The sequence below is a fragment of the Buteo buteo genome, chromosome 3 (genome assembly GCF_964188355.1).
Source record: "Buteo buteo chromosome 3, bButBut1.hap1.1, whole genome shotgun sequence".
Taxonomy (NCBI): domain Eukaryota; kingdom Metazoa; phylum Chordata; class Aves; order Accipitriformes; family Accipitridae; genus Buteo; species Buteo buteo.
Genome location: NC_134173.1, coordinates 55966528 through 55989374, shown reverse-complemented (window position 1 = coordinate 55989374; position 22847 = coordinate 55966528).

Genomic DNA, 22847 nt, shown 5'->3' with positions numbered 1-22847 from the left:
GCCTATGAGCATTGCCTGCCATCCAGGGCCCCCAGCTCCTGCCGCTGCATTCCTGCATGACCTTTCGCAAGTTGACTAGGGGTGGCTTTTCAAAATTACCCCTGAATTCCAGCTGCTAGATGTCAGATGACATGATCTAATTTTTCAGAAATGCGGATCCTCATGCCTGTGATTTGTAGTGTCAAGAATAGCCATGAAATCTGGAGTGACCATTGAACTGAAATCCAGCTGAAGCCAGTGGTTGTGGATGGGTTTCACAGCCTTGGAGGTTAATATCAATCTTTTAACATTGATTCCCAGAATTACAACCATTTAATTAAAAAAAACACACCAAAACCCCAAACCTACCAGAAATAATCTTAACTTCTCTCTGTGCTTCAGCCTCCTCCCCAGTACCACAACCTGCTTTGGGTTTCTGTTGGGGTATTATTTGTTAATTTTTGTTTGCTGCTTCCCAATACTTAGGAGAGAAAGTGCCTTGTAAACAATGAGAGCTGTAACAATGGAGTTTTCTGCTGTTCATTTCAAGTATCCCAAAACATTCTGCCAAACAATACATAGAAAATAATTTAATTACCAACTCAAATGAATTGCTTTAGCCTACAGGAAGATTATTTATTTCTTGTTACATAAAGTCTTTTTCTCATGGGTCTTGTTATTGGATACCATTAAATGGAAATTGGTACCGAGGTCCCAAATTGTCTTTAACCAGGACATTATATCCCAGTTTCCTGGGCTGTGTCTGATCTGAGTAATGCGATACTTCTGGGCTAAACTTCCTGGTGCAGTTTCAGTGGAATACCGCTTTCCTTATGTCTAACCCTGATTTATCACCAAGTGTCAGGAATGCTGCAGTCCCTTGATGTTCATTGGCAGAATGAACATGGTGGGAGGAAGACAGTTTTCTTATCTAATAAGGCCTAATGTAGTATATGAATTTTTTTAAAAGCTAGCAGATTACAGCATGTTAATTTAGAAAAACATGCATGATTCTTAGCTTCCTATAAGAAGAGGGCAATAGGAAGTGTGCTAAGATGACAGGTACTTTTTCAACAAGTAAATAAACTGATTGAAATAGGTCACTTATGCAAGGAAGGAATTATTTGAAGCACTTCTCTTCTAATTGTGAGTTGTGTAATGATATGTAATGAGTGCATCTTTTCAAAAAATACATGGGGCTAAGACTTGCTCCAAGCTTTTATATTTTTATAAATAAACACACGCCGGTGCTGTGATTCCTCCCCACCTGCTATTTTTTCCTGAAGGATGTTTGCATCTACCACCTTGCCAGTGAATTTTTTATTTCTTTTGCTTGTTATTAATATGCTAGTGATTGGATTAAACAAACCTGAGTGAAGCAAGCTGCTGCTTCTAGATATAGAAGCATAGCTAGAGGTATCTCTAATAATTACCCCATGCAGCGCTACAGGCTTGGGGAAGAGTGACTGGAAAACTGCCAGGTGAAGGACCTGGGGGTGCTGGTTGACAGCCGGCTGAATATGAGCCAGCAGTGTGCCCAGGTGGCCAAGAAGGCCAGCGGCATCCTGGCCTGTATCAGAAATAGGGTGGCCAGCAGGAGCAGGGAGGTGGTTGTTCTCCTGTACTGGGCACTGGTGAGGCTGCACCTTGAGTCCTGTGTTCAGTTTTGGGCCCCTCACTACAGGAAAGACATGGAGGTGCTGGAGCGTGTCCAGAGAAGGGCAGCAGAGCTGGTGAAGGGACTAGAGAACCAGTCTTATGAGGAACGGCTGAGGGAACTGGCACTGTTTAGCCTGGAGAAAAGGAGGCTGAGGGGAGACCTTATCGCTCTCTACAACTACCTGAAAGGAGGTGGTAGCCAGGTGGGTCTCTTCTCCCAAGTAACAAGCCATAGGAGGAGAGGAATTGGCTTCAAGTTGCACCAGGGGAGGTTTGGCTTGGATATGAGGAAAAATTTCTTCACCGAAAGGGTTGTCAAGCACTGGAACAGGCTGCTCAGGGAAGTGGTTGAGTCACCATCCCTGGAGGTATTTAAAAGATGAGTAGTTGTGGCACTTAGGGACATGGTTTAGTGGTGGACTTGGCAGTGTTAGGTTTATGGTTGGACTCGATGATCTTAAAGGTCTTTTCCAACCTAAATGATTCTATGATTCTAATTGTTTTTTATACAGTTACCATGGAGACTTGTCTATGAGTCCTAATTTGGCTTGACTGGTGTAGGAATTTTAGGATTTTATAGAGGCTTGTCTGGGCGCAGGCAGGGCTAAGGGCTTGGCTGGGGTTAAAGCAGACGGTATGCTGAACCTCCAAACCCAAGTCAGCAAGGGAGTTGGACAGACGGGCAGTGGCATGGCTCAGGCAGGGACCCAAGCAGCTCCCAGGTGAGGGGCTGGAGGTCCCAAGAGGGCTCATTGCAGTCCCTTCTCACACAGCTCTTTCCCCAAGGCTGATCCCAGGTTACAGCTGCCCCACATCAGCGCTGCCTGTGAGCACAGGCAGCCAAACCCCATCTGGGGAGTGGACATGGCCGCAGAGCCCTGACACGTTGCTGGTTTTGCTTATGCAAGAGCTGAAACCTGCATGTGGTTTCAGCAGACACTCTTGCACCCATTTAAAAAAACCCTTATGCTCTGCTCACGTGAAAGCTGGCCATCCTTTCCTTCCCCCTCTCCCCTCTGGGAAAAGAGTTGTCTATTACTATAGGCAAACTGAAAAAAAACCCCCTAAAATAAAATTTGAGCTTTGGGGAGGGTCAGCTGGTGGGTGCCCTGTTGGAAGGAAGGGATCAGGGATGGGTCTGGAGGTGGCTGGATTTCCTGGGAGGGAAAGATCTGGATTAAGAGGGAGAAGGAAAGGAGGAAAAACCATGGGCAGGAAAGTGGAAATAAACTGACTGTCATGGAAGAAGGCAGTGACTCCTTGGAGGATTTGCCTGAAGCCCCCAGACCACTGAGGTGGTGAGGGACGGCGCTGGGGGGGGCAGGTCCAGGTGGTCTGGTCTGTCCCCACCTGTGAACTTCTCAGACAGATGCAGTGAGTGATCTGTGGTTGGATCCAAGACCCTACAGTCTTGACGGTCGGACCCTACGGACATGCTTTTGGAGGAGATGAGCCACGCGTTTGGTGGGCACACTGGGCTGCCCGTTGGGTGGTTGTGCTGTCTGGAGGTATTGCTGCTGCACCTGCGGTTGTTGCTGTAGCTGGGCTGAGATGACCAGTCTTTGCAAAAGGGTAAGAGAGAAATAAAGTCTGTCTTCAGGCAGCATGAAGGTCCTCCCTAAAACAAAAGAAAGAGACACAAAGTGTTTCAGGACTAGAGCATTTTGGTGAATAATGGATTTATTGTTTCAGAGCTGCTGCCTTCCCTCCCACCCCAAGGAAAAACAAAAACCCCACCACCTGGAAAATGTAATTCCTTTCCAATTTAAAGAGGTTTTTTTTCCTTTCCCTATTTTTCAGCAAATGAAAGAGATCACTTTGGGCTAATACGAACTACATTGCTCAATCCAAAATTAAGTGCTTCCACTTTAAATAACTTACTCCCTTACAATAATTTAGAAGTAAATACCTAAGTGGAAATTGCCATTTTGAACCAACTTAGGTTGGCTTTGTGATTAATAAAATGAGACATTACATCCTAGAAATGCTGCAATGAAATGAAAATGAAATGAAAAAACTCAACCTTTTGGGGTGACCGATTCTTGGTTTTTTTCTCTGCTACCCTTAATTCCCTTTACAGTTTTATTTATTGAAATCTTTCATACATGCTCTAACTGGACTGTAATAGATTGGTCTTCTGAATGCTCAAATGGTGGAATATTATTGATATCATGTGACAAAGGCATTTTTGTTTCTCATTTGTTACTGACTACACAGGACAAAACAGCTGGATTTCTTAAAATTGGGCAAATTTGGTTCTTGCTTATGACCATACTGTGTAGTTAGTCTGTATTTACATTGCTTAAATGATATTAAAATTTGAGCTTTTAAAATTCTGCTCTGGTCTTTCTGTCTTTAACAGAGGAGACAAAAAATCAGGTGAAGGTGATGGTATTAATGTAAAAGTCCATCAAGCAGCAGTGGAGAACCATAGCAATTATCTTGCAAGTAAAAGAAGAGAGAATTTGGCAGTAGGATAGTGCCATAATACTTTGGCACTGTACACAAAAACAGAAAAAAGAAATAAAATACCCCAAGACAGGAAGAAAGATGATGAAAGATTCTAGGACTTGCTAGGAGATATTTTTCATTAACAAAATTAGTAATCCATCCAAAGTAGACTTCGTCATTTATTAACAGGAAAGGATGGTTTTATAGTTGAATAAAAAGTTCCATGAATTTCATGGTCTCGGGTTAATTACTTAATCTCTCTGTCCCCCATATATGTCCTTTGTACTCAAGGGAGATTTCATTAAAACTTTATAATCTCTCTGATAGAGATAATATTTACCTGCTTTGAAGAAATGCTCTAGAACTGGATTAACTATTTTGTAAATAGATTTGAGACTATTGAGGAAGAGATGTTATAATCAGCTCTGCCAAACTATGGACTTAGAGATCTTAGTTTCTAGGGAAGATTGAGCTGGGCACTTGAAATCATTAGTCTTAATTCATGAATGGCTCCTAGATAGTGTCATATGCATTATGAAGTTGTTATCTGCTTCCCACCTCTAAAATAATTTTAGAAAATGCCTGAAGATGTGAGCTAGGATAATGGTGACCAGAAATGACATGAATTCATTGTGGTAAATTTATCACATCTACAAAAAGCAAATGTGGAATCAATACAAAATACTAGTAAACATGCTGCAATGGGAAAAGCAGATGTGGCAGAGGCAGAGAAACATTTAGATACCTACCAGATGTAAACCATCATGCTACTGAGATCTTCCCAAACATATTTGGATGAAGGAGAGCCAGAAATGGTGATGGAGAAGGATGAGAGAGATCAAGAGAAGGCAAACAGTCTTCTAAGACTTTTGGAAAATAAAATTGCTGCACAAGGACCCCAGGAAAAAAAGAATAGCGCAAGCCTCAAGGAGTTGTATACTTCGCCTGAAGACTACTTCAGAGTGGGCAGGGTGGTATGAACCAGCTGGCCTCTTCATGGGCAGGTTCGTAAATGTGGGCTTGGAGTGGGTGTGTGCCTTTATCTGAGAGGGGGAAGAAGATAAGCATAGAACAAAGACTCTGTAAAACTAGCCAGAAAAAAACCAGTCCTCGAAAAGAAGGCCCTGAAAATATGTCTGGTAACATTCACCCCATGGGGACAACTGTGTTATAAATGACAGCCCAATGAGCAATGTTGGATCTTCCATGATTCATCTTCCAAGATGAAGAAGAATGATCTTGAAAAGTCATGTTGATATGGTAGCTCTACTCTCCATTGCAAATCAAACATTGGGATAGGCAATGGAAAGCGTAGGGAGAAAAGTCCTGAGCAGCAACAGAGCCCAGACTCGTTTTATCAGAGTCGGTTCTACCAGAGACAAGCATCTGGTTTTGGGGTTGGGTTTTTTTGGCAGAGTGGTGAAGATGGCCGGCACGCTGGTCACGCGGGGAAGCACGCGTTGCCCTCCTGTCCCGTGCTGTCAGCAGCGCAACCGTTTGTGGGCTCTGCGAGGGCACAGGGCAGCAGCACCAGCAGTGCCAGTTGCAGCATCAGAAATGGATGCAGAGAGACCGAAAGAAGAAAAAGTGCTGAGTCTGGCACAGCAAGCAGCAATGGTGGCCCTGCTAACTAGCCACAGACAGCACAGGCAGCTGCCCGCACGTGTGTGAACGCTGCCAAGGCTCGGCAGCCCATCCCGTGCCCAGCAATGCCGGATTGTGGGGATTTGTCAGAGTGTCTGGAATTTGACTCACTTGTTCAAATTCATTCTTAGGATAAATCCACCAGCCTCAGCTGGGTTATGTAAGACTGAGCTTGGCTGGGCATCTGAGGAAATCTCGCTTGCAGAAGTAATTCAGACTGGCTTTTATATGAGCAGTTTGCAGTTTCTTGTTGATTGAAAATTGGCTGAGAAATTGTAAACAGTGTGTAGTGATTAACAGCAATGAATCAAGCCACAAGGAATGGCCAAAGGGACTGGAGTTTCATCTTCTTCTGCATCTTTAATCATAATTAAAACCAAACACTTAAAGGATTATAAAGTCTAATTTCCACGTGATAATCAGTAGGCATTGCATTCCCCTACTAATGGAATAATAAAACCATGAAAAGGTGAGCCAAAAATTAAATAGGATTCACATCTGAAAACAGTAAACTGGCACCTGGGGAAAGCAATTTGAAATGCTTATTCTGGGAGAGGGAGGAAACTTAGAAATGAGTCATCCACCAAACACCTCTTTGCAGAGGCAACAGTAGTCTGCAAATTAACACTGACAAAAATCCAATGTGATTTTGGACTAATACATATATATATATATACACACACATGCATATCTCATATGGAAACAAGTACACTTGCTCTGCAAGGCTGTGACAGGCCTTTTGTGCAAGCACAGGTAAATGGACCCTACCTCAGGTATCAGACCTTGGAAACTGCTGGCTAGCTGAATGTGAATTATTTCACTCACAATACATTTGGTTTGATAAGCATCAGATAAAATTCAGACAAGGTCTGGGAGACCTTTGCCTAAATCAGGAAAAGCAGCTTGGGAAGCCAGCGCATCCTTTCTGGTCCACCTGCCCTGGCAGTCAGCCGTGTTTCCAGGCTCCACGCCTAGGGACCAGAGTAATGGGCATGAACTCAGCCCCACACGCTCCTCCCAGGGCTCCTGAGTTCCCTGCAACGAGGTCTGGCAGTCCTCAAGCAGGTTCCTGAGGCACTAGAGCATATAGCCTGCCCCGAGTTGATAAACATCACTGCTCCTGTGGTCTGCAGCTGTGGGAGAGGAAACCTGAGTGGTGCCTCTAGCGAGGCACAGCCTCTGCCTCTTCAGGTGGCATCCTAAACCTGACAGAGTTGCTAAGCCTGTCTCGCAGGGCTTTTGGGCTTCCTGGCGTGGGTTTTGGCTTTGAGACTGAACATGCTAGGGTATGCTTCCAACACCTGCGTGTCTCGGGCAGCTCCTCTGCTCAGGCTGTCACAGCACAGCTGCTCGCTGCGCTGCCTGGCTCCCAGATAGCTTGTGAGGGCTCTCTCAGAATTCCTGATTTGAAGGAAATGTGGAAGATTTTAGCTCTGATTAAAAAATTGACATTTTATAAATTGGATAAACCACCCCATCAGTGGGATCCTGGAGGAACAACCATGTGGTTTTGAACCCCTCACACTTGGGAGATGCAGACAAGCTAGTGGGGTATTTTGATGGTGAGGGTGGTCAAGCACTGGCACAGGCTGCCCAGGGAGGTCGAGGAGTCTCCATCCTTGGAAAACCCAAAACCCAGCTGAACACGGTCCTGGGCAACCTGCTCTGGTTGACCCTGCTTGAGCAGGGGGATGGATTTGAGACCTCCAGAGGTGCCCGGCAGCATCAGTGATTCTGGGAGTCACGAGTGACAGCAAAAGGGTTGGTTTCTGCAGAAAGACTAAAAGCTTCTCTTTGACCATTGGCTTTATCTGCACGCTCAGGGACGGGAGCTAGTCCCAGTTCCCTGGCTAGAATGGAAGGGAGAGAGTGCTTGGTGCATGTTTCCTCTCCTGCTAGCAGCCAAGTCACTTGGTGCGCTGGGCCGTAATTCCCTGCCTTTCCAACCCCAAATCATAGGTGATGGAGATGGGCCAGGCTTCAGTGTGGGCTCTGCACAAACTCATTGTGCCAAAGGCACAATGTAGGAGGCACAAAGGCACGACTGTAGAAGGCTGGGTGTTGAATGAGAAACTCTGTGTGTGTATAAGTCCATGTACATTCAGTTTTAAAGCCCTGCATGGTCACAGGCTGCGTTCCAGTGCATCATCACTTTTCCTGATTTTCTGTGTGTTATGTCCAGAGCACAGTGAAAAGGTCTAGTAAGTGATAATGCAGTGCTGCTTTGTATTTGCTGGGTGTGTTGCATGGAAGCTGACGGCTGCGATACCAATGCCCTTTGGGTGGCTAGATTTCCCCAGCCTCGGAGAAGACAGCTTGGACTGGAGCAGAAAAACCGGTGTGCTGCACAAATGAGGGCTGCAGCAGAATTACGCTGCTTGGTGGGTGAGCCGGCATTTCTCGGCACATCTTCTGCCATGCAGACTGCCTGTCTCTAGCCGCAGGTAAACTGTGACATCCCATTGCACAATCCCGAATGAACTTATTTGAAGAATAACTTGCGAAAGTCAAAATTAAAATGGAAAGTAAAGGGTACAGGTGGCAGAAATCCAAGCGCTCATTCCTAACACTGGCTGCTGGGAGTGGGTGGAAGCTTGTCCTCCAAGCCACACTGCTTCGTGATTTCAGTGCCTGCATTTTCTCTAGACATCTGGTACCAGGCTTATGACTTAACGCAGCACTGCCGCACATGCTTCACGCACCTATTATCTGCCTCTCCTTTTCTTCCCCCTCCCCAGTGTGAAGTCCACCTCTGGCTTTCCTTGTCATTACAATGAATGGAAATCCACAGACGTGTGCGAACACTGCCCATGCAGCAGCGTAAGGCATGATGTGAAGTGCCGGCACTTGTCCAGCCCCTGGGACGAGGTTTTAGGTGCTGACTGCTGTTGGCAAAGGAGGGAGGTGCAACAGACGATGCAAAAGAAGACATTTCCTGATTCAAAACATGTACGAGGCACATCGGTGTCACCATCTGCATGCCTTGCACCTGCCTTGCAACAAGGTTGCATTGGTGAGTGCAGGATTTGGCCATGATCCCTTAGGGTTTATCTCAACATAACAGCACAAGGTGTAAGGTCGGGAGGTTGGTAGCCTCCTCTTCAGTGGCAACTTCTGTGGCTGCTGCTGATTCCAGATATCTTATTCCCAAACCTCATCCCTGCCCTCTCCTCTCCCACTTTCCTGCTCTCACTTGCTGAATCTGTCCCCAGCCACAACTGTCACCCTGGTTTCTGTCCTGCATCAGTGGAGTGGAGACACCAGACCATGAAAGTGTTGAAAAGACAGACGTTGCAGGGATGCTCAGGGGGCTGGAGAATGACACTGGCCACAGAAAACCAGCAAAGGAGATGAGGAGCTGGGACAGGTAAAGAAGAAGAGGATGGGGAGCAGGGGGAAGAGTGGGACAGGGAGATGGAGGGATGGATGGATGCAGCTAAGTCAGAGAGCCAGCGAGGTTAGGAGAGGGGAGCTGGTGTGGCCTTTGACTGCTGGTGAGGCAAGGCTGGGGGATGGGACAGGCACCTTAATGCTAAGGAGACTGAAATGAAAAAGTTTCCTAAGTACCAAAATGATGTTTGGTGAGTATGCCCCAAGTCTGGGAGGTGCCACCTTGGCCACTGCTGGGAAAAAGAGCAGATGGAAATGGACACTGTCCCTGCAAGCTCCTTGGCATGTGTTTTCCCTTTTGCTGTGTTGAGAGACCCTCCTCAGTGGCCCTGGAGGGGTTCAGGGACCAGGACCTCCTTGCGCACCCCTGGGCAGCCTCCACAGAGGCGCTGGAATGTGCTTGGCAATGCACCACTCTGCCCGGCCCTGGCATGCTGCTGCCACGCAGGCACTGCTGCCACGGTCCCGCAGCAGCACACCAGTCAGGAGTGTAAACAGCTAAATCAAATCTCGATAAATTAAAAGGACAAGGGGTTTTCACACAACACAATTATATAAACGTTGTAAAATGAACTTTAATGCTGTGGTTCTGTGACCTCCAAAATGAATTAAACAATTGCTTTTACACCCACCCATGGAACAAGACTTGATTAGTTACAAGTCTCTTTCTTCTGTTTCACTAAATATTATGATTGTCAACAGCATGAATAGAGCTTTTGTTTGATGAAGAGATAGCCAACTAGTGAGAAACATTTGCTAAATAGTGAGACTTGAGAAGATTCATTTTTTCAAAACCTGTGGTACTCATGCACTGGAATTAATGGTTTTCAGGTCTAATGAATATGTAAGGTTTCCCACTGGTGGAAGGATACTGAGATGTGCTGCTGGTGGAGCATATACATTTGCGGCCAATCTCCCTGCGGAGTCCTGGCAATGCGCTAGGCACAGCACCGCGGAAAAAGCACTGTGCAGGGTATCAGCTGGAAATGGGAATGCTAAAAAAGTGCTGCACTCAAATCAGGTCTAGCAAGCAGGTTCTCTGCATTGTTTGTAAAGCCAGAATTCAATTTATACCTGTAGTATGCACTAGATTATATGAGAGTATCGTCAGGTAGAAAATAACTGTACACGGTCCCAACCCTGTTTCCCCATGCAGGCCTCCTTGTCACGCATTTCCCATTTACCTGTTCCGCTGAAAAGTTGACTAATGGGACTTGCTTTGTCAAGAAAAAAGCCAAACTGTTCCTGATCTGAATAACAAATCCAGCAGACCTGGCAATCTGTGGGTCTGGGTTGTGACTTTTTTCCTGGGAAAGGAGAAGTACCAACTTTCTCCCCTCTGAATTTCTCTTCTGCTGAGCCTCTGCCCCAAGCTGGACTCCGTAATCTGCACCAGATAGGGGCAGGAGAGGGCTGTGCTGTGCCTGTCTCTTACGGGACGCTTGTGGGAGGTGGTGAGGCCTCAGAGATACAGGAAGAGGCTGCGGGTTGCCCCATAAGCAAGGAAGAAGTGATGTGAAAGACTGGTTTTTTACTGTGTCAAATTTGTTTCATAACCTTGTACGTTTCTTTATTGTCTGTAAGAACATTCTTCTCCATGAAATCGGCTGCATAAGGCATGGTAGCATCGGGGGGTTGTGACTGCATTTCCCTGTGACGTTATGCTTTCACGGATAAAGTTCCTTAAGTTTCGTAAGTTGCCTTCTTGCATCCTTTCTTTCCCCTTTTCCCTTTCCTATCACTGCAGCTTATGTTATATTAATATTGCTGACATTACCAAAGCATCCAGGACCTGATAAAAACACAGCTCCATTGTACTGTCTAGAAATAAAATAAAACTAGAGTGGTACCATCAGCCAACGGTACGTTACTTCTAGCGGGGCCCCGTAGCGTTGTCCCTCCCAGCAGGACCGTGGGGCAGCAGGCATGCCTGTACCGCCCGGCAGGGCTGCAGCGTGCGGTGGAAACCTGCATGGGAATTCACATGTCGACGTGTTTCATAGACTCCGGATGGTCATATTGCATGGATAATTTGATGAGGAAGTCAAAATGTGTAACAGGGACAACATGAGACAATGCTACATTTTCAGTGTCTTAACTTGTTAAAATAAAAAGCATTTGTTCCAGTTGAATGTTTTTTTATTAAATTAAAAGAAAAAGCCAAAAAAACCTTCTTCAGTTTATCTGCAAGGAAGGTCAAAGCCTGATTGAAATTACAAGAGATAGAGATATTTTTAACCAGTAGAAAATTTCCTGTTTTTAAAGGCAGTAGTGCAAATTTGAAGACAATATAAACTATAGAATGACTTCAGTTAGCTGTTTTGTGACCTTGTGCTCTTCAGAGCTATTGAGTTAGCTGCGTTTCTGATGGGTGGCCATACAGTGGAAATGAAGGAAAATATGTTGTTGCGGTTAAGGGTGCTTGGCTGTTGTGATACGTGAGTGATGATTTAGGGTTAGTGAGGATGTTCGTGTTGCCTTAGTGATGGCTTTGTTGGATTTTTTGGTGTCATTCACAAGAATTTGGATTAGGTCTTCACATGGGGCTGCTGGGATAGAATATGCTGAACTGCAAATCCAATGGTAAGATGTGGGCACAGTCACTTGTATTTACCCTCTGCTGAGTGCTTCTGGTTGCTTTATGTGAATCCTGCTCAGTTTAGTTCATAAAAACTTCTGTTCATTGAAAAGTCTCCAGAACTAACTCACATGGGTTTTCTTGCATGGGGACTTGATGATGCAGTATGCAGAACTGAGAATCCTTGTGTTTATTTTGTCTTTAAGAACTTGTCTGAGCCAGCAGCCAGCATCAACCACTTTTTGTGTCTGCACGAGCAGTGGTTACCTACAACATGCACTTGCTGCTTCCTCCAACTGGGTGGACATATCCTGATAATGGACAGATGTTTCAAACAGAAAACAAGCTATTTTCACTGGGCTTATTTTCCCTCATGCTAAGGATTTGTTAGCCTTTAGTGATGCTGGAGAGCAAGGAAATCAACAGAAATTCTCTTCCTTCCTTTGTGTTCAGAATATCTCACCATTTTGCAACCCCTGTGCCGGCTTTGATGTGCTTACGGGCTGAGAGACCCCATGGAGAGATGAGCACCTGCTGGGGACCGGGGACACGGCCGGGGGCTGGCTGTAGGGGGGCCTGGCCGAGGTCTCTCACAGCTCATACCCCAAACAGAGCTCTGTTGGAGTCTGATGTTGTGTTCAAATACAATGACACCCTACTGCCCTCTCCCCTTGTAAAAGTAGAAAGCAAAGTCTAGGTGTTGGCTGCGGAGACTTCATCAGCTTGAACTCCCTTTCATCAAGAGGGGCACCATACTTCTCCCAGCCCAGGAGAAATGACCTGACATAGCTCAGGTGGATGCTGGTGCCAGAGCTGAAAGAGCCACTTCGATTCACCCCGCAGGCTACATGACCAAAGCATGGTAGAGTCGTAAACTGCTCAGAAAATTCTTTGAGGTGGTGTTACCTCAGCCGATGTCCCTTTTTCCAATATAACTTTATCCCCAACCTCCAGCTCCGTCTCACCTCCTGAGAAACTGCTGATTTGGAGCACAGAGGCTGGCGCGGACAGTCGGTACAGATGTGCCACAAGCCTGGGTTTGCTGGCATGGCAGAGCCAGGCACCCAGTGCCTGGCCATGGGGTGGCAGGAGGGTCCCAGCTCCCCACGAAAAGCAGGAGCAGCCTCGGTGCCTGCAGATTGCTGTAACACAGCCCCCTTTGCTTATGAAACACCCAGCTCTTGGCTATTGTTAAGTAAGGAACATTTTTCAAAAAGACTTATGTTGTTTGTTTTAAGCTTTTGATTGGCTGCTGTTTATAAGATTATACATGAATGAAGAAAAAGCTTAAAAAATGCCCCAGGTTCACCCTCCATAGCATGGAAATATGTCTCAACTGTTTACAAGTGCTCCTTGTTTTGCGTTCAGAGTCCGGATCTTTGACTTCCTTTTGGACTACTCTCCACTGGAAATGAGTATTTGCTGCCAAAATAGTCCACCTTTTCCTGAAAGATTTGGTATTAATAGTTTTGACAGAACATCTTGCTCCTGTGTAATACAGGAGTCAGTCTAGTAGTTGGTCCTGAAGAGGGTACAAAATGCAGTTGCATAAGTCTTTTATTTTGAGATGAAATATCTGCAGTTTAATAGAAAAAAGTCTGAGTTTACGCCGGCATGCATATCCTGAAGTTAGGAGGAAAGTGTTGATGTTAGTGGTGTAGCAGATTGCTGTGCTTGCTTTTGTTTAAGGAAACAAGTGATTTTTATTAAAATGCAGTATGTGGCTTGGAGTATTTCAGAAATGCAGTTGCGGTGCTTCAGGTCCCCAGACAGGGCTTTCCTCATCCCTCCCTCAACCCCCTGCCTGCGTGGGCAGCCCCAGTGCTGGCTCCCTGCTGCCCATGTGCCGCCTGCCTGGCCTGGCCATAGCTCTGCCGTGGGATGGGGACCGACCAGGGACCCCGGCGTGCCCACGGTGGAGAACATCCGCAGATGCCTTTGCTGAAATATCGTCAAGCTTAGATGCTCTTGACCTAGCACACATAATAGGAGTGATCTCAGACTTCGCTAAAAGCTCCTTTGGAAAGGCTCATGACATCTCCTAATTCATTCTTTCTTGGTTTCCATTGTTTGATTTTTTGTTGCTATTTTTTATTAGCAGTCACTGCAGCCATGTGACAGGGAATGAATGATCTTTGATAAGGGTTATTTGTTTCTTGTGGTAGGCAAAAAAAATGCAATTTATATTCTTGCAAGGCTTTTCCCAAGCTGAGCTCAGTAATTAATGCTGTAGACTGTAGCATACTAAGTGAAATGGCATTTTGTACACTGTGACACCAGCAGCTCCTGAATGTTTTCAAGCAGTTTTACTTTGCTCTGTATCTGTGCTTCCTGGGTGGCTGTACACAATTATTGCTTTATATTATTTGATTTTTATAGCGATGAAACATAATTGTAATTTATTCTGCTAGGCAAAGATTTCTCCGCTTGTACACAAGATGCTGTACATGTATGTATATATCAGAAATGTATCCTCTTTCCTCTTCTGCATTTTACAACACATTTTACACACAAAGGGTGAAATGTGATAGTAGAAAGAGCAGTTAATGATGGCTTTATGGGAATATAATTTTTACTAGTCCTTGTGACTGGTAAAATTCTAGAATGTCCTTTTTTACATCACTGCTTAACTTTCTCTAAATTAATGGAGTGGACCAATTGATCAGTTCAGGCAGGCTTAAACTTCTACTGGTATGTATTATAGAAAACTGGGCGAGATTTTTTGGATTTGTAGAATTCATAATTTTTGTCACTCTCTTTTATTTAAGACCTACTCACTACCTCAGTGCCATTACCAGTTTGGGACTGGACTCCTATTCTACAAGCAAAAACAAGTTCCTAAGTCAAACAGAAACCTCTTTTGTACCTACTGACTGAGCCAAGTCAGAAAGAAGATACCTGGGAGATTTAAAGTTGAGAACATAAAATTTGCTTTAACAACACAAAGCTGTAATCCTTTTTTCCTATCTTGAATTTTTATTTATAGAGAACCTTTTCTAAAGAAAACAGCCTGATAATTAGTAAAATAAAATCACCAAGTGCCATTTGAGAAGGGGCATAAAGTGGATAAGGGGTGAGGGTAGGGAAAAACTGCTCTTGGTTCTGCTGGTAGCTCTGAAGTTGTTGTGTTGATTTTGACCTTGTTTCTCAGGAGGAGGACAATTGGAGATGAATGCACACAAAGCAGAGAGAGGGACAGAGCACAAAGCACGAGGCTGAGCTCTGGCTCTGGTGTTTGCAGTTCAGTTGTTGCAGCTGCAGAAGGATTATGAAGACTGCAGGGTTTCAGCACAAATGCCTGCAGCCCCACAATTCCTGCCCAGGTGCTTACCCTGGGTGCCATCTATCCAAAGATTTGCCAGCTGATCTGCAGCAGTGCAGAATGACTGCAGGAACGACAAACTTGTCTTGTCGAATTAGGCCAATGAAAGCATATTTCTCTCAGACCATACTGTAAATCAGAAGACGGAAAGCAGGGGAAATCTCTTGCCAGGAGTTGGTGATGGGGAAAAGAGAAGCTCTTGCATGTAGTGTTTTAAAAGCAAGTGACAGCATGTGGTCACCCCTAAGGGTGTGTTGGAGACCTGCTGATGAAAAGAGCTGCAATCCTGAATCTTCACCTTTTCTTACTCATGCCTGAAGAAGTGGCATCTGTTTTTTTTTATAGTGAGCAGCACCCAGCAGAAAAGAACAGCAGTTTGGGGTTTGTAGCTTTTTATAAACGAGACCTATGTTTGTAGCCCTCCGTGCATTTGTCTTACCTTTTCTGTCTCTGCAAATAGCTTTTGAGCAGCACAGTGCCAGTGTAGCCAAATGGTTTGTGCAGCACTGCAGAGCACCCTGCTCCTACGGAGAAGAGCACATCTTACCGCTGACCTCACTGGAAGCTGGGCCGAGCCCAGAGACAAAACAGCAGCATAAAGTAGATCTGTTAGACAAAAATTGTGCCTCTTCTCAGCACGAGAACGAAGTCTCAGAAGGGTTTCACTGACTGCAGTGAGTGCATCTTCTGTTGGGTTATGGAGCTCCTTCTCGCTCGGCTGGCAGTGAGATTGGCCTCGCGGCGTGCTTTGGGGAGTGATGCAGGCTCCACAGCAGGCTTGCTTTTACCCCACCTCCGGTCCCTATGGGCTGGGTCTCCACCTCAGACAACGATGACAGAGAAACACACGCTTCCCAATGCACCAGCCCGCACGCAGGCAGCAGGCAGGGCCAGGGCGGGAGGGAAGGTGGGCTGCAGCCCAGCGGCAGGCAGAGGTGCTGTAGGTGGCTGCAGCGGGTGGAAATCACTTCCACCCCAGTGCTGCCAAGGAACTGCACATCACCTCCTTTAGTTTTGAGAAGTATTCTTGATATCAAAAACTGAATTCTGAAAGCACTTATAAAATCTGAGAATCTCATTTTTCTTTTTTTGCAGTAATTTTCAGAAGCATCAAAGTAGCCTTTGGTAGAACCCCATCCAGCTTCCTCACAACATCTCCTCTTTAGCTAAGTTGTTTTCCACAAAGTCAAGTTCAAGTAATTCTTTTCTCAAAGCAGGACTTTCCCTCACTCCTAAATTGGCTAATTTCTTTTTATTCATTTTATAAACAAAGAGATGAAGGAAGCTAACAAAACTATCAGCACATAACAGACGGAAGGAAACAAAGAGGGTATTTATTAGTTAACCAATGTACAAACAGGCAGAAGGAGGATCATTTTATTATAAGAATTTAATGTTTCAGCATAAATGTTAGCCAAAACTCTTTGCTGTCTGCACCTCAATGTACAAGTAGCTCTGCAATATGGCTACTAGGTGATGTTGTTAACAGTATTTAAAACAATATTTTTATTTGTGAAGTTAGATGGAAGATCTCTTTAGTTAGGACCTTCTTTATAATAATTATGAAAAATAAATGCTATTTCTGCTCTCAGTCTGGAGGGAGATATCCTTTGACATCTGCATGGTCCTGCTCAGGTGGGTGGAAGATGCAATCTGGCCAGAGATCCCAGCCCACAGGGCGGCATGAGGGTACGAGGCCATGGGCACTGCTTGGTAGCAGCGGTAAAGCTCACCCTGAATCCTGAATTGTCTGCAGAGGAATTGGTTTTCTATCTCAGGAACAAGAAAACCAAGCAACTAAATAGTCGTTTTGGATTCATGTCCTCTGTGAGAAGTTTAAAACTTCCAGCTGCTTTTCTAAAGTTGAGAGAAGGAGAAAACACACAAAAGAATGCCGAAATTTCTCTTGTGGTGGAAACATGTGGTGGTGGTGTGTCTGACACAGGAGGGATCCTTGTTCCTGGGCACTGAGCTGTGCGAGGGCTTAAGGGATGCAGAGGGAAAGATCCCATTTTTGTTACTGATCTCCATGCTGAATTTGTCACACTCAGTACTGCAGTTTAAAGTTTAATTTAAAATGAGGCTGAGTGCTTAGGTTTGGGAATGTAACCTACCCACTCCTCGCTGGGGGCTTTGTCTTGCCAGAAGCATTGGGCTCCTGTCTGAAACCAGTGAAGTGGGAGCCGAGCTGCTGCCGACTCGCCACAAAGGTGCTTGATGAAAGCAGGGGTGTGGGGATGCCTTTTTCACAAAGCACATGCAGCCAGAGGAAACCCACGTGTGGGATGCGATGGAGGTGGGCAGAGCCCATGCACACCCCCCGCTCTTAAACTGCTGTGTGAAAGGTAAAAGTTGGCTCAGATACACAGTGACCCTGCACAAAACCCAATGCAAAGCTGATTCCGTACTGCGTGGGAGGTATGTGCACGCCCTGTGTGATGAGCATCCAGATGATGAAGACTTGGATGTTCTGGCTGGCCCCAGACTGAGATGAGCAACAGGGTGAAGTAACCACTAGATAGCAAAAGTGAGCCTCTCTGATATCCTCAGTAGAAACAGGGACAGATTAATGCTGGTGTGTTGAGCCCTTTGAAGCTGGTCTGAAATATCAGGGCGTTTCAATCCCATAGCTCAAGCAAGAACTGAAAGAGGAGTGAGGGGACCAGGTCGAATGCTCAGCCACACCGAGGCCAGGAGGTGACAGGGATGCTGACACTGTCCACAAACAGGTCAGGGAGGACAGTGAACAATAGTTACTTGGGAAGGGACAAGGCTGGCCCGAGAGCATCTGTCTATGAGCTGCTGTAAATAGACTACTGTTTAGAAGGCTGTTGATAAGTATCAGAGCAAGCAGCCTAAACTGTTCAAAGATGCAACAAGGTTTTTTTGCAAGGATCCCATAATGATCTTAGCTGCAATGCAAGGAATTAGACTTGCTGACTTGGTCCCTTTCAGTCATACAGTTTATGTTTCTAAATTTCAAGTAATTCATATAGCTACACACTAATTATGCATATATATTTGCATGTACTACCATACAGTATGTGACTGCATCACTTGCCCACCCCCTATATGTAAATGTGTGGATGGATATATGCATCTCTCTGTGAAGAGAGGAGGAGAAATGAAGGGTACTGCAAATGAAAATGTTTACATGTTTATAATTAACAGCACACAATTTTAACTCTGTATCTGCTTCGTTGAGTGTCTTTCTTTTAACAGTAATAAATTCTTATTTTTTGTAACACTCTGTAGCCGAGAATAAGGAAAGGTGACCACATCCTGCATGACTTTTAAACAGCGCACACTGGCAAGCGCTGCTGAGTACTGTGGTTTTACATCTGTCAGCCTCTGTGAGCTTTAGATGCTGTAATCAGTCATTAGTCTAATGGGTCACTCTCGTTTCCTCATCCAATCTTTTTAAAATTAATTTTTTTTTTTTTTGCACATTTACTCCTGTCACAGGAGTGGATGCTCCTTCTGAAGTGCGAGTACCTCCCATAGCCATAGTTATAGAAGTGCTGGCGAGGGAAGAAGACTCCTCTGACTCCAAGTTGAGTTTTCTCTCACACATGTTTTATGAACAGTCCTTCTGTTTCTGTAGCAGGTCTTGGAAACTCAAAAATTGGCAGAGAACCCTATTCTAGCTCATCTCCTTTCTAGCTGACTGGTGAAAAATGCTGTGTGTTGGATGTTTGTCTTATGTTATTTAAGATACAGTTTAAAACACTTCTTGAATAGGTGCTGAACTCCCCTCTCCAATTACTGTGTATCAAGGATCCTTGCCCACGGGTGTGCTGGTGAGAGCCTTGCGGGGAATCACAACGCCTCTTGTACCGCATCAGCACTGTGCAAAGAAAGCACCCCAGGTCTGAAGGTGTCCTGGCTGCTTCTGAGCAATTACTACCCCAAGAAAGCCATGAATTTCTTGTCTGCTGCCACGGAAAGCATGGAGGGAGGTGAAGCCGGGTGCTTTGCCCCATTGACCCTAGATAATAATCCTAAGTCAACAAAATATTTAACAATATCTTTCATCTGTGTGAATAGGTCTGTTAACTAATGAGCTGTGTACAAAAACACACTAACAGGATTTAAAGCTTAAAAATGAAAGTTTCAGTGTCTGAAAAAATGAAGCTAAGCTGGTACGTTCCTGTTTGGAGGAGAACAGGGGAGAGAGGAGGTGAAAGAAATAACCTTGCAGTGAATCCCTCACTTTTTGTAATTGCCACTAATTCAGTTTTTCATTGATTTAACTGCTACAGGTCTGAAAAGTGATATGTATCATGCTTATTTGCTAAAATTATGTTAGAATTGAGTTTGCTTCCCTGCAGGTAGGTATTGAGTACTTACACATATTTTTTCCTAAATAAATGAAAAACTGATGACTTCTGAATGGTTGTGTCATTCACTTAATGTTTGGATATATTTGTTTTTATTACAACACTGTTGATGTTTCCATTATTTTTATTCTTCAAGTGATGTGTTACTCCTATCCTGTTATTTCCTATTTTGTCAGCTCTTTCCTGGAGGAGGTTTCTCTGGAGTGTATTTATCTTTCAATTAGCAATGTTTTCTTTGCAGCCCTACTGATTAATTTATTTCGCCTAAGCATAAAACAAGTTGAATATGCAGCATGGCAAATGTAGGAGTGAAACAGCAAAGACACTTCAGAACATTTTTTAAGCTTTTTTATCTCAGATACTTTCCTGGATTCTGCTTAAAGGCCTTTTGCCAAGGGCAGGATGCTGGCTTTGCAAATTTGGTCATCTTGCACCTTATAATACGTGCTGCAGTGCTACCTCCTCTCTGAGAGCTGTGCAGAGCTGCTGCGACTCCATCTGTATGCATTGCTTTGCCATATCACTAATAAGGGTATTAATTGCAGCATGGCCATGGGCCAGTTTTAAAAACACATTTTGGTCTCTGGTTGTATGGATATGAAAACCCCGTAAGTTCCTACACATCTCATGCAGATGGGGCCTAGGGTGCAGAGGTGCTTTTGAGAAGTTCACTGAGTGCATTCCCAAATCTTTAGCTGTTAACCCTTGTTTTCCATGCTCAGCCCAGGCAGTGAGGAGCAGAGCTGCTGCACGGCCGCTCTCACCAGCTCATTCTCTTTGATACTGCACATTTTGACTGCTTGGGCCACCTAAGTGACCCTTCACTTGTTGACCCAACCTAGTCCTTTGCCAGGACTTCTTCAGGGGACAAACTTCAAGCTTTGCAGGGCTTCTCTGATTTGTGATCTTTCATCTTAAAAAAATCAATGTTTACCCACTTTCATTGCAAAGATAGCCTTGAAAATGCAGACTGATCATTTAGGGATGGCAATCTGCATCTGTGGGACTTCTCAGCACTGCATTTGTCCTTAGTCTGTCCCTACAGATAAGGTGTCTATGTGCACCCTTAGTTCCCACAGCCACTCTCTGCCCTCCTTCCAGGTCTTGTCTAGGGCACCATTTCGTTGAATAATAAAAATAAAAAGAAGTCTTTAGGTTATTCCAGGGTCTGTGGTTGCCTTTCTGGGCCTCTTTTACACATCTGTCCTTTGAACTGCTCTGGGCAGCCACAACATTTCTGAGTATCATTCAGATGTTGTGCAGCTGGGGCAGAGTGGCAGCATATGCTGGGGATGTGCTGGGGAGTGCTGGGGCTGTGCTGGGCTGTGCTGGGGATGTCCTGGGGCTGTGCTGAGGATGGGCTGGGGCTGTGCTGTTGTGTGCTGGGGGGTGCCAGGACTGTGCTGGGGATGTACTGGGGCAGTGCCGGGCGCCTGCTGGGGGTGCTGCACTGTGCTGGGCACACCCTGAGGTCGGGTTTGATGATGATGATGATGCAGGTATTGCTGGGGGAGCGAAGCTCTCTGTGGGAAGCCTTTGTGAAACTGAAGTTGCATGCTTTGCCTGTGATACACTTGATCACAGCATCCCATCTTGCAAATGCAGGTCCCTGCAAAGGCAAAACTTGTCGGTCTCCCGTAGCTACAGGAGTAACAACCCTATGTGATAGGCCAGGGTATTCTGTGCCTCATCTGCCACCCTCTTAGGAGCAGGCTCTCTGCTGAGGATGGGATTTTGAAAAGCCCCCGAGCTGCATTACAGCCAGCTTTGGGCCCAGGGTCTTCAGTGTTGAAACCAGAGGTTTTTACTAGAGAGCTCCTCCAGCTGTGATCTTTGGCAGCTGGCCAGTTTGTTATTTTTACTTACGGTAAGTATCTTTACTCCCCACAAGACATGAAATGTATCTTCCAATAAGCAAGGCCCTGCTGGGTGGGATGGACACTGAAGTCTGTGCTGGCACTGTGGGCAAAAGCAAGTTCTGGCCCGAAAGCTGCTCTTTGCAGGGACATCAAAACCATCACAGTCCCACCTGTCTGCATGGTTCCAGGGTAATCACCAGCATTTATCATCATCTTTATTTCTGTCCAGATTTATTATAGCGATGCTCCTTTTCCAGTGCAATTTGTACTACTCCTTATCTCTACTTCAAAGGCATTTTGAGTAAACAACCTCATTTTAACAAAGCAGATGGAAACCTTTTTATAGCTGTTGAGGCACTGGCAGTATACACACCCCTCAGCTAGCTCTGGTCTGCGGTACTGCTCTTTGCTGTACTAAGGAAATGTCCGAAGTCACTGAAGTGTTGGATATAACCCATCCCACTTCAGAGAAGGTGGATTATCAAGGTCATAATATTGCTGAATTAGTTTTACAGCTACTCCAGAGCTACCATTGAGCAACTTGTATCGATTTCTGTTGCTTCTGGTTAGGAGCTGTCATCTGAAAGCTGAAAATAAAGCAAAGCCATCAGACTTCCTTGAGAAAGGCACTGGAAAACACCAGTGCTCAGGAATCGTGTACATGCCCACCTTGTTTTGGTGCCTCTGTGCTGGCCTGGCCATTGCATCTTCCCGTTGGTGGGACGATGCTCGCCTCCTGCTGGAGCCTCAGCAGTGGCACTCGGACAGTTGCTGCTTTTGAAGAGGTGTCCTATTGCGGTGCAGCACATTTGGCGTGGGTGCCACAGGAGGTCATGGTGTCCCTTTTTTGCTTTTTCCTCTATTCCCAGGGGCAGCTCCAGGTTTCTGACCTTCTCCTCCATTCCTGCAGAACCATATGCTGGTCTAAGGATCACGCTTCTCTTATCAAACTCCATTTATAGGAGATACAACTGACATTCATGTTCCCGCTCATCAAGCCCCTTCAGTGATTTTGCTACTTCAAACCCTATGAGAGAATGGACATGCCTCCCTGAGATCTCTAAGTGCTGAGCTGAGTCGGAAGGAAGGATCTTCTGTTTCTGGGACCAGGCTTTTGAGTGCGAGTTAATCACCTGGCTTGCACTTGTTTGAAGAGAAAAGACAAAGGGGAGCATGAATAAAACATTGTTATTTTGTCACGTGAAGTGGCTTGAGGTAATTTTGTTGTTTGGTTTCTTTCCCATCACAGAAGCGTTCATGAATTTCCAGCTTTGTCAGGAAAATATTACTTTTTTCACTGCTGATTACCCTCCTGGTGTGAACTGTGTAATTTCTTACTCAGAAGAAGATTGTTGTAGCCATTTATTTTCTGGTTAAACTGGTGTAAATAAAACAATTACACTGAAATGATTGAATTTTCTCTTTAATACCTGAAACACAGATGCAGAATACACAGTTCATTAAAAAAAATGTTCCTACTCCCAATCAAATTTATACTAGAAAATGATCAACAAAAATATACTTTTTTTGCTATCTGTTTGAGGAGGAAAACATAACAAGGCCATATGCTGTATATGTGTCCACATTTTACAGGGAATTCATGCAAGCTAATGAGCTTCTGTTTT